Source organism: Coturnix japonica, chromosome 10, assembly GCF_054131305.1.
Source record: "Coturnix japonica strain WE chromosome 10, WE-NBRP24, whole genome shotgun sequence".
Classification (NCBI taxonomy): Eukaryota; Metazoa; Chordata; class Aves; order Galliformes; family Phasianidae; genus Coturnix; species Coturnix japonica.
Window position 1 is genome coordinate 2,383,790 of NC_140672.1, and position 12,410 is coordinate 2,396,199.

The 12,410-nt window shown below is 45.3% G+C and overlaps 1 long non-coding RNA gene across 1 annotated transcript in view; it reads left to right on the forward strand.

Moving 5' to 3' along the window:
• Window positions 1–12,255, forward strand: part of LOC107323687 (uncharacterized) — a 135,097-nt gene extending 122,842 nt beyond the window's left edge. Inside the window, exons 3-4 of the long non-coding RNA XR_014932350.1 lie at window positions 11,799–11,858; window positions 12,007–12,255. This is a non-coding gene — a long non-coding RNA (uncharacterized LOC107323687). The remainder of the gene's footprint in view (window positions 1–11,798; window positions 11,859–12,006) is intronic.
• Window positions 12,256–12,410: the final 155 nt, after the last annotated feature.

Sequence of the window (12,410 nt, forward strand, 5' to 3'; positions counted from 1 at the left end):
AGGTCATGTCATCAACGATCATGTAGTCAGTGGCCACATAGTCAATTAAAGGTCATGTAGTTCAAATGCCTTGCAACGAATGGGCACAGCAGTCTTCTGGATGGCCTTCTTGGTTTCTTTCCACCATGCGGTGATAGGAATGAGTCCCAAAATTCATCTTTCTCCCTGATCTTATTTTCCATCAGGATGAAGGAGCTCGGATAACCACACGCAGCCATCCTTGGTTAGGGATGGAACTTGAGCCAGAGCTCTCAGCCCACTCCCCTGCTCCTGCACAGTGGGATGCTGAGCAGCTCAGCAGTGCTGCAGTGCTTAACAAGCAGAAATCAGCCTTGGTGCAGTGAGGGTTTTATGTAACGTGGGAGAATAGGGGAACCCAATGCCTAAGGAGGGAAAATTGCTTCTTCTATAATGACTGTTCCGCTGCTTAGTACAGAGTGGAATAATTAGGGTTTCTTTTCTCTTTAATTAGAAAATGGCAAACATAGATTAATCAATTACAAATGCCTCTTTATACTGCAGTGCACTGTAATTAACATCACTTAAATGTGTTAACAAAGTAGAAAGCCTGTATTTGTAAAGCAACTTCTTGCTGCTTTTTTCTTCCCCCGGATTCCCAGTTTGCAACATGTCTGAACCTTTTCCGTTTTCCCTTTCTGCTCTCCCCCCTGTTCCTTCTGCAGAGATTTAGCAGCTCTCGATGGGATTTTCAAACCATTAGGGACTGCATAATGTTAATGAAATTGTGTTGTCCAAAACCCCTTTTGGCTGGAGGAATTAACCTTCCTGGAGGGGAAGAAATGGAATCGGCAAATTCGCTGGGGTCGCACCACGACAATAGCAGAGTAAAAATCCAGGAAATACAATAACTTGATTCATTCCTTGTTTCTTAACACCGCTGCCAAAAGCGTGATTAAGTCACAAAGAGTTCGATTTGGGACACTTAGGAACAAAACCTCGGCTCCATTGACATGGTCTATTTTCAGAGTACATGTAGTGCTTGTGCTCACTGCGACGGGCTGGCGTTTAATAGCCTCAAAAGTAACAGGGGGACAAAATTAGCGGAGGATGGAACAAGGGAGGGTGAAAGGAGGGCTTTGGGATAGAAGGAAACAAGCAGCATCTCAGGAGGAAGGCAGGGGGCTGCTCACCTGCAGCTGAGGCCGGACAGCGCTGGGAGCAGCGCCTGTGGCTCCTCCATGCATTGCTGCCATCTATTGGGAGCAAGTGGCTTGCTCTCACCTCGATTCCCCCGCCAGGGACCAGAGAGATGTCCAACTCTGCTGAGATGTTCAACCCCTCTGAGATGTTCAACCCCACTGAGATCTTCAACCCCACTGAGATCTTCAACCCCACTGAGATGTCGAATCCCAGCCGTGGTGAGTGCATCACCTCCTTGTTATAGGATCTTCAAGGCTGTAGTGCTTTAGGGCATAGCCCTTTTGCACACACTGCTTATATCCCAACTCGGGATAGTCTGTGATTCTATGTCTCTGTGATTCTATGATCTATGAACAGCCCCGTATTTCCTTTCTGGACTCCCAAGTGTTGGCATTGCTTCATGATATTCAGTTTTCTGATGCAGTGATTGCAGTAAGTATGGATACATAGGAAGCACTTGAAAGCAATGCTGCTTAAAATTGGAATGCTCCAGAAAACTCTGACCCCTTGCACTGTTTCAGCATCACTGTTTTAAATGAGTTTTGAAGGAACAAACCAACCAACCAACCACATGGTGACCAGAAAGGACAAACCTGTGGCCCCAGGGATGAGAGCTGTGTGCACGTGGTGTGTGTTCTGGTTGGGAGCTTTGTGACTATCAGGTTTCCGTAGGTGGCTGCCTACTCCTTTCTTCTCCACTGTAATTTAAAGACACTCAGCATCTTGGATCTGCCCCAAGATGAAATAGGTAGAGCAGGGAACGGTATCGCTCGCACGTTCATCACAGCACGAAGCCAATGGAAAAACAGGTTTTGCCATTATCTCATGTCTTTGTCCCAGTGAAGAATAAGACACAGTTCAGTGTTTTCCATCCTACCCTGTGGGTGTGATGCAGTGTATTGCTTTGCCTTGCAGTCAGCCGTCCATCTCAGGTAGGTGGTGATGCAAATATGAGCATCTCCATTTGGTCAAGAGCATCCCCATCCTCATTCTCTACAGTCCCTGTCTCTTTCTTTACACTGGCAACAGGTCAGCCCCTCCTGAGCAGCTCTTGGTGATGGCTGGTTGCAAGATGCTGTCATTTCGGGGGTGATGGGCACTGCATCAAATGAAACAGATGCTCCTTCCCAGCACAATCTCGCAGGGACTAGCCAAATATAGCAGCAGCGTTCTGCTCTCTTGCAAAGCAGCTCCATTCAAATTCACAGCTGGTGTGTTTCTACCTCCCATATTGCCACGCAGCTCCTCCAAGCCCCTCTCACTTCTGCATGAAGGATGTGCTCCAGCCCCACTCTCTTGAAGGGGAGAGGGCAATATGTTTTGTAGTTTATCTGTGTCGCTTGGATCCCTTAAGAAATACTGCATAAAGCAGAGTTTGTTGTATCCCACCTGTGTTTTGTCCTTTGCTGGCACATTTCCTTAAGACTTCAGATTAAAAAAAAAATAAAATGAAAAGGACTTTTATGTTTTATTTCTAAACCTTCTAGATTAGGTGAAAAGAGCTCTGCCTTTAATAAGCTGCACGTGCACCACTTGGTGGCCTGACTGCCAAAACCTGCCCTGCCCAAGAGGGGGAACACGTGCAGCCATGCACAGAAGGATCTTTCACACTGTGAGCATCATCCAGTAAAGGATGCGGACCCTCCAGATCCCAAAATTTGATGGAAAGCAGGACTCTCTGTGAAAGGGACCATTGGGAAATGGTTTTGTTAATGTATATCCTTCACCCAGCTACTCAAGCAGTGAGCCCGGTTGATTCCTGTATTCTTTCTCTTTTAAAGTTGGAGGTGCAGCTGATGAGGGTGCTTGCTATCAAATACGTGGTTTCAATTTGGGATGCTGCTGGCCCTCCTCCCGGGAAGGATGCTTTGAACTGAAGCAGTGGCATGTGGCTCACCACAGCTCTGCTGACACAGGAGACTCGGAGCCTTTGAGAGCTGCCTCCCTGCTCCTTTCATGCCGTTATATTGTGCGGAAGCCGGGACCACAGCAACCCTCTGGGTGGGAGGCTGAAGAACTGTTTCTCCTCCTAGATATTGGCTGGCTCGGAACCAAAGTGCATGTGGGAGGGGTTGCATCTTATAATGCTCGAGGATGTAAAGGCAAACAGCTTTGTTAGAACATCAGCGAAGATGATTTTGGAATTGATAAGGATGAAACAGCTGGTGCTTCACAGAGCAGTGAGCAGCACTGTCAGGAGGGAGAGGGGGAAGGAGACACAAGTTGGGATGGCAGAGTGAGAAAGGGGATGTGGTGATTACATGGGAGTGGGGCTATGGGGTTCTGTTTGTGTCTCTAGGAATGGGTTTTGATCATTTTATTCATGTAATATATTCAACAGTGTTGGAGAGAGGAGAATCATAGAATCACTGAGGCTTGAAAAGACCTCAAGTCCAACCCCAACCCACCCCCAGAATGTCACTAACCACGTCCCTCAGTGCCACATCTCCACTATTCTTGACCAGCTCCATGGATGGTGACTCCACCACCTCTTGGGCAGCTGTGCCGATGCATCACCACTCTTTTGGAGATACCGGCCTCTTTATTCCTTATCTTCCCCACTGTGTGGTTAAGGTTAACTTGGCTTGTATTTATCCCCTTGGAAATAATAAAGCACTTGAATGCAAATAGGGTAAAATCAAATTCTATTACATCTTCAGCAGAACCACGTGCTTACCATTTCACATAGCTTATGTATGTTTATTCCTCAATAGCAACTGTCCATCGCAGAATGCATTTATGTAGTAACTTAGTTGAAAGCGAGTTGTTCTCAGAGAGCTTAACTTTGCAGTGATGAGTGCTCTCAATTTCCTGGAAGTATATTTGGTGCAGTAACTTCTGGTTAGGCCTCTTTTATTTAAGAAAATATTGCAGATAAGATCTCTCGAAGACGCTGATATATGAGAAGGGCTGCATCTGAGCAACATAACCTGGGAAATGACAATTGCTTTTTCTGAGTGAGGGTATGAGGGCACTGTGCTGCAGGCAGGCTGAACTAAAAATCTCTATGTTTCTTAAACAGGAATCATTTACTAAAGAAATAACTTGCAACTAACAAACATAAATAGACTTGCACATAGTTTGAGTTCCAGCTTTGTCTTCTTTGTTTACCAGGAATTTGTCAGACAACTGTCTAGGGCTCTAATATAACCCATAGAGGCTTCAGGCAGCTACATAATATATTGCAAGAAAAACTTTATGCAGGGCATCTCTTGCCCAGAAATTCACAGCCTGTTGTAGTGTTTCTTGTTTCTAACCATAACCATGCTGAAAAATTCTCCCTAACGTGCAAAAAATGAGTGTGCTAACTGCTCTCTGACACTAATAATGGGGAATGGGTCACCTGGGGAATAGCCAATACAGCAGTGTGTCACTGAATGTCAATGTGAAGCTTTTAGTTTTGATGAGGACACCTCTGCCCACATCCCGTGGAATCCATAGAATCACAGAATCACAAAGCTTGGAAAAGACATTTTAAGATCCCCGAGTCTAAACGTTGACCCATCACCATGCCCATAGAATCATTAAGGTTGGAAAAGACCTTCGACAACGCCAAGTCTAGCAATCAACCCATCCCCGCCATGCACACGCATAGAATGATAGAATCTCTAAGGTTGGAAAAGACTTCCAAGATCCTCAGGTCCGACCTCAACCCATTGCAACCCATTCCCACTGACCATGTCCCTCAGTACCACATCTCCATGGCTCTTGAACACCTCCAGGGATGGCAACTCCACCCCCTGCCTCCACCTGGGCAACCTGTGCCAATGCATCACCACTCTTTCAGAGCAGAATGTTTGGCTAATACTCAATCTAGGCATCAGGTTAAGTTTTACTGCAGCACCCACTCCATCCATCCAAAGACCAACAATCGATTTGGCCTTCTGCTATGCAGATGAAGACCCTATGGATGAATTTGGGAAGGGAGCAGAGTTGTCTTGATGCTGGAGCTGATGCTGCCTTTTCAGACAGAAGAGTGAAAAAAAAAAGGAAAAGGGAAAAGAAAAGAAAAAAGTGCAGCTCTATTCAGCCTTTTTAATGAGAAAGCTGAGGCCGCCGGGGGGATGGGAAGGCAGGCACAAGTCTGGTAAATCCTTTGAAGAGTTTGGACCAGCGACTGAAATGTATTTAACTGTTAGATATGAAACTCCAGCCTTTCTCCCCCCACATCCCCCCCCCCTTTTCAATTAACAGTTGGTCCCCAGGCTAACAGCCTGCTGATTCACTCACACGGCCATACAGCTGATGCTTCATAAAGTCTCTGTGTTAATCTAATCCCTAAATAGCTCTGGTCTCCATCACAGTCGCAGCGGCGATTTCGGTTCCAAATTGTAATTTTATTCTCGTTGCCTCTGAAAAGTCAATAGGTTCCTGGAGGCGTTGCCTGCCCGTCGGATGGAAAAGGGCTATTGTACACCCAATTTAACATGCCCTTCGGTATGGACAGGGCATGACCCAGAGCTGCAGAAGTCAGAGAGGCTTTCCGAGAGCTCAGAGTGGGCTTTTGGAGCAGGGCTGTCTCAGGCTATTCTCAGTTTCTGTCTATATATTTAGATGGGATTCTGTGCCTGTATTAGGGCCTTCCACTGCTTCTCATAACCAGAGTAGCTGAGCAACTCTGCATTCTTTGCATCCTTGCCCAAATTTGCACTTTTATTCCCGGAAGCCACACTGAAGTGCAGAGCTGGTGTGAAGGGAATGAGTTTGCAGATTTTGCTGTGAGCTGGCTGCCTGGTGGCATTGTACACTAAAATAACCAAAACTCCAGCCTATTTTTAGATCTAGAGCATTCTCAAAAGCTTCCTGCCTTCATAAGTTCCCCCCCCCCCCCCTATTGTTCACTACTTTGGGCTGCACCGTTGCTCCAGGCTTAGCCCCGAAAGCATAACTGCCCCAAAGAAGGGAATTTTGGTTTCTGTGACATGGGCTCTTGTATTATATTGTTGCACCCACAGCACTTCTAGCTGTCTTATAATTGCTGCTAATCAGCTAGTCTCCATTGCAAAGCTTTAGGAGATCTTTTCTGCCTTGGATCCAGGTGTGGTACTTCATAGAACCATAGAATTAATGGGGTTGGAAAAGACCCCTAAGATCACAGAGTCCATCCAACCCATCTCCACCATGCCCACTAACCACGTCCCTCAGTGCCACATCCCTGTGGTTCTTGAACACCTCCAGGGAAGGTGACTCCACCCTAACTCTAATTTCAGAGCAAAACCTTTCTTCTTGCCTGCAATTTCTGGGAAAGATTTGAGCGATTTTCACAAATTGCTCCTTTTTTTCTCTCATTAATGCTATCTGGTAAGCATAGCTCTGAATACCCTTAAAATAATACCTGCAAATGGCTCTCATCCACCACTGGGAGTTCTCCATAAGAAGTGATGATCTCAGCTAGGAAGTTGGGAGCTTTCTGCTAACAAGATTGCTAAAATCTTGTCAAAGATTTGGTGAGCTCTTTGGATGAGATGTTCAATAGGATGCACTGGTCACCACAGAGCACTGCTCTGGATCTGGGGTCGAATGGATGTTAATTAAAGCTTCTTCTATGACTCCATGATGTTGTAGACCCATTGTAGTTCCATCTTGTAGGCAGTTCCATCACACATCGTAGCATCATTTATCTGCAGCAATGGAGATTTCAAAGAATTGCCACCAGCTCGAAAGCAACAAAGTGAAGGATGGGGAGTATTCAGGAGGGAGGGAGAGTAAGAATTCACCAACAAAAAGGTGGAAAAAGGAGGATAAAATTGGTCAAGTCTATCCAGTCATTAACCCACCCTTCTGAATAGCACAAGTTGGTTTCCAGTTTTCTCAGCCTTTGACCATCCGTGTCTTAAATATCACAAGAGTTGAAGCTTCAGATTAAGTGTGTAGCGTGTCCAACCAGGTCTTAAGTATTTAGAACTGAAATGAGCTGTTGGTGAATGGTGGTGCACACGGGGCTGGGGTGGCCTGGTGACACCCAGCAGGTCCTGTCAGTGGGAAGGCAGCTGGCAGGAAACGGGCCCCTTCCTCAGGGTATGAAGAAATATTTCCTTGAGCACAGGGATTAACAAAGCCTGGTTTCCCACAGATTTGTGTCATGTGGGCAATTGTTAATTGCTAGTGAAGCTTTTCCCACAACTGGGGCTTTTGACATCTTCCTTCTCTCCTCTCCCCCGTGTTTCCCCTGGAGCTCTGCTGTCCAGCATGGGGTGCTCTGATTCTGTGTGTTTAGAGTGGGGTGGTTTGTAGGGTTATCATCCAACAGCCACCCTTGCTTGCAACTTATTGTCCTCAAATTTGGGGTGTTGGGGAACTCCCATCACACGCAGCTGAAATTGTACAGGGAATTAAAATGATCAGAAATGTGCACACGCCCATACATATGCAGTGTTTGTAGAAATGTCACCTTGTTAAATCAGGCTAAAATTACCAAGGATGGATTTGAAAATCACTGCAGGCTTTATGAACTTCATCAGTTTTGTTTGTTTTTTTTTTTTATGAGCGGGTTGGGGGATTTTCTTTTGATTTCATTTTATTTATTATTAAGGGGAGTATTGCTTTCTGTTGTTTGGATTTGGGGTTTTTTTTTTGGCTTTTTGTTTTATATAGAGCCCTATAGGGATGTTTGGAATGAAAAACATACACGATGAGATTCTGCTCATCTTGAAATGAGGACTGTGGGCATTAACGTGGCCCATTCAGTGCAGGCAGAGCAGGACCAACATCCTGATTTATTTGTATTATGCTCTAGCTGAGATGTTGGTTGTTTGATATTCACCATCCGCTTGTTTATCGGCGCCTGTATCAGTTTCCCAACTCTTTCACAGGGATAAAAGAACTCCTTTGTTCTATTTAGAATTAAAACTGAGCTAAGACAGTGGAGTTTCCCAGAAATAAAACACCCTCAGCTTTAGGTGTTTGTGATGGACAAAGCTGCTGCTCTGCTGGCGGATGTCAACGAGAAATCCCAGCCAAATTCTTCCATGTGCTGGCATGAACTGGGTCAAACTCCCAGTTCATATAAGGCCTTTAAATGCATATCCCTATGGCTGAACACCAGATAAGTGACAATTAGAAAAGACAATCAATTTGTGGCTGCTCTGGTTTTAGTTCCCATCTGATGCAACAGCAATCTGGAAGACAAATCTTAATTTAGGACTACAAAGGGATTGTTCTCTCAGAAGATAACGTGCTGCAGTCCGGGCTCTTATCTTCCGTGCAAATTGATTGTCCCATTTAGTGATGTCTCAGTGTTTCCATCACTGATTCAGGAGTTGGTTTGATGCTGAATTGGGCACTGTGGTGCTGCGTAAGGGCTGGGTGTGAAGTCTTTGTGCTGTCAGATGGGTTCTGCAGGATGGTTCAGCATCCCTGAGCAGAGGGACAATGGGGGATAAGTGAACTGAAGCCATAAAGTGGTCCTTTGGGAAATGGGTAGAGCTGATACTACCCACATGCCCCGAACAGGTAGGGAACACCCTCAAATCTTTTCCATCCTTATTACCCCTGAGCATCTTTTACTCTTTTCCCTTCTATTTGCTCTGCTCTCCAGGTCCCACTTACCATTAGGATTCATCCATCTGCTTGGTAGAACCTTCTCCAAGCTGAAGCAGGTTCTCTGACTAAGCTAAAAATTCAGGTTCTTCCCTGCTTTGCTGGTGACTGCAGAAAGCTCCAAGCAGCTGTCAGATATTTATGCAAGCCCTTTTCCTCTTCTATTTTAAGTTCAGTTTTGATCAAAAAAAAAAAAAAGAGGATGGGGGAGAGAGGGGAAGAAAAAAAAGGAATCTGCTTGGAAACCACACTGCGTTACTCAGAGCTCCCTGCTTCTTTTTCCTGCTTGCTGGGTGTGAGGTGCAGTGATAAAACACTGCTGGAACTGAAGCTGCCCACAGATATGAAGACAGGGGGTTGGGGATGCCCCCTGCTGGGTTGGTAGTTGGACTGGATGATCTTCATGGTCTTATCCAAACTTAATAATTCTATGATTCTGTGGGGATGGTGGTGATGGGTTGACAGTTGGGTTTGATGGTCTTAGTGTTCTTTCCCAACACAAATGATTATATGATTCAAAGCCAGCTTACTTTTGACGTAGCCCAGCCCTTCTTGCTGCCCAATCTGAGTGCTGAGTCCATTAGCATCTCCCTTGGAGGCCAACCTATGAACTTCAGCCAGGCGATGTGCAGCTCTTTGCAGCCCTACTTATTTAGCAATGTTAAGGGCTTGCCATTTGAAGCAGCAGATGGGGAGGATTGTAGGCACTGCAGGCAGAGCAGGGTTGAGAACAGGCTGTATTTCTGCTTGGGTTTAACCTCCTGGGTGAACGGAGGTTACAGTGTGCTCATGACTTTGTATGGCAATGGGAGGAACTGAGGGCAAAGCAGCCGTGATCCTCTCTGCATGGTTTTGGGAGGAAAAAGAAGGATGGTGCTGCCTTTTCCTGCAGGTGGCTTAACAAGTGTTAGATGGTGAATCATTAAACCATGGAATCATTAAGGTTGGAAAAGGCCATTAGGATCATCAAGTCCAACTGTCAACCCATCCCAACCATTCCCATAGAATCGTTGAACTATTAAGGTTGGAAAAGACCTCCAAGGTCATCAAATCCAACCATCACTCATGCCTACTAAACCATGTCCCTCAAAGTCTCCTTGGGCAACAAGAAACCATCATTAGGACTGAATTCACATTGGGTAGGGATATCGGGGATGTCTTTTTTTGAGACCATCTCTGAGCTCATGGTTTTACCATCAGCTTTAAAAGGAGCAGAATTTATTGCTTGTGTGGAACCTCAGGGAAAATATAGAAAACCTTCCTGGTTTTCATTTGGGACAAGGAACTTCCAGCAGTCTGTGCTCTGATGAGCCCCAAATCCAGGAGAACCTCCAGCCTTAGGGTTGCATTGGCTGCTAGTCAGCCCCTGGCACAGAGATCGGGGCTGTAATCCCCATAGGGGCTTTCCCATTTGCTTCTATATGTTTTGAATTATATTCTACTCACTCATCTCCCCCTCACTTAACAAGCACTGTGTTCTTTAGGGCTTAGCAATTAATGGTTTTTCCATGAGAATAATTTTTCTAGCTTCTGAAAAAATCATGGGGAAAGAATGATTCCCATGTTAAATGCTCTTGTCAGTAGGATAACCAGCGTGTTTAATATATCAACTTTAGGATCTGTAACTTGTTACAGTAATAAAAACTACAAAATGACACTCTTGCAAAACAAATTCCAGTAACTATTGAGTAGAAAAGTTTCAAGAGACTTTCTCAAGAGCAAAGTGAGAATGCTGCCATGTCATTCCCTCCCTCCTCCCCCCCCCCCCCTCCTCTTTTTTCCCCCCTATTTTTTAAAAAGCTGTTGTGCAAATTGAAATGTATATTGCTGGCTGACTCCTGCCTGCCTCATTTCACACCTCGTGCTGAGGACACCCTGCAAGAGGCCGAGCAGGGATTGCTTCTGCCTGCCTGTAAACAGGGGAGAGATCTTCCCAAGGATCATGCAGAAAAAGCAATTTCATGATTCATGAAGGCTCTGGCCATAGATCTTGCAAAGAAATGCTTGGCAGCTTTAGAGAATAGCTGGGTTTATTTTAACCTTTAAGAATGACACCAATTTCACAGCTGTTAATGCTATGTGGCTCCTACGCTTTCCAATGCAAATTGCACATGAAGGGCTAATACATTTTGATGAAGGGGGGGGGGGGGGGGGAGGCAGAATCTCCATATTAATGTGCCAATATCTTTGTTCTGAAGTGTTTAATTTTATGCTTTAATGAGAGATCCTCTCTCTGGTTAAGGCAAGCCTTTGCAAGAAACTATTTGGATATTTGCTGGTGTCATCAGGCCATGGAGCAGGGAGGGGGAAGGACTTATGGTGAGGTTTGGGGTAGAATGGGGGTCCCACGGAGATGTGGGGGTCTCTCAAATCAGGGTTAGGATTAACTCTTGCTGCAGCCAAATGAATTAGGAATTTGGGCTCAAGAGAGGAAAGCAAACATGAAGGGCTGGAAGGATTGCACTAACTCAGTGTTTCAGAATTCTTTCCAAGCTGGTGGTTGTGGACCTTTGGTAAGAGTGGAGGAAAGGTGTCTGCAGTGCCCTCGGGGGGTTGGTTATACCATTGGAAGGGTAGCTCCAGTGGCCAAATCACAGCCAGGTACTGCAAATTGAGTGCTGAAAGTTCTTAATCTCTAATGCATAGTGCACATCCGGGCTTAATCAAAATCCCATTGAAGCAGGCAGTCGGGATTTAGAGAATGGGATTACAAGTAATGCTGGGTTATTATTATTAATCGCTTTTCATTGTACATGCTGCATTTACAAGATATAAACCAAGCCTAGCAGAGATATACTAAAATACATAATTGCTTTTATTAAAAAAAAGAAATCAAATTCTGTGGAGTGAATAAATCATGTAGTACAGCAACATGAGAACACCTTTAACTTGCTTTAACAATTAACTCAAGTGCAGCACAAGACAATAGTTGCAACCTTATGTTGGGCATTAAGCAATTGTACATTAAACATACAGCGGTCACGACCCAATTAAACCTATTCTGACTTTTTGCATATAAACCAGTGTTATTAAATCCCTTTGTTTAGCAGGAAAATTGTGAGCAGGTTTTTTGTTGTTGTTGTTCTCCTTGCTGACAGGTTTATGGAGCGAAGGCCAACAGGACGGCTCCCATTGGCTTTGTTGGGGCAGACACCCAGGTAACTCAACTTGCATCCTGCCTCTTGGAACAAGTTCTGACATCACTGACTCCGGTGCAGCCGGGGTTATTCATTTGGGCTAAGCAGATTAAAAGGTTCTGCTTAGCCTCTCCCTTACTTTGCTTTTATACTGTCCGTGTAATTGAAGCTACTCCTGGTTTATAACTCCGCAACGAGGAATCGCATCCAGACAGCATGCAGTGACGCATCAGAAGGATGGCGCAGATGAAGGGCGAATATTGAATTCGGCGGTTAGCCTAATGTGCACCTGTTGAGGAGCTGGTCTGGCAAGATGTGCACGGGTGGCTGGCAAGCTGTCAAAGCCCAAGGTTTGCTCCTTTCCCATGCACAGAATTAAAGAATCATATAGTTTGGAGAAGACCTTCCAGACCAAAGATCATCTCATCCAACCATCAGCTTATTTGGACTCAATAGGTCTCCAAAGGGACTCTAGCCATCAACTTGGGTTGGACTCAATAGGTCTCCAGAGGGACTCCAGCCCTCAACTTGAGTTGGACTCAGTAGGTCTCCAGTGAGACTCCAACCATCATC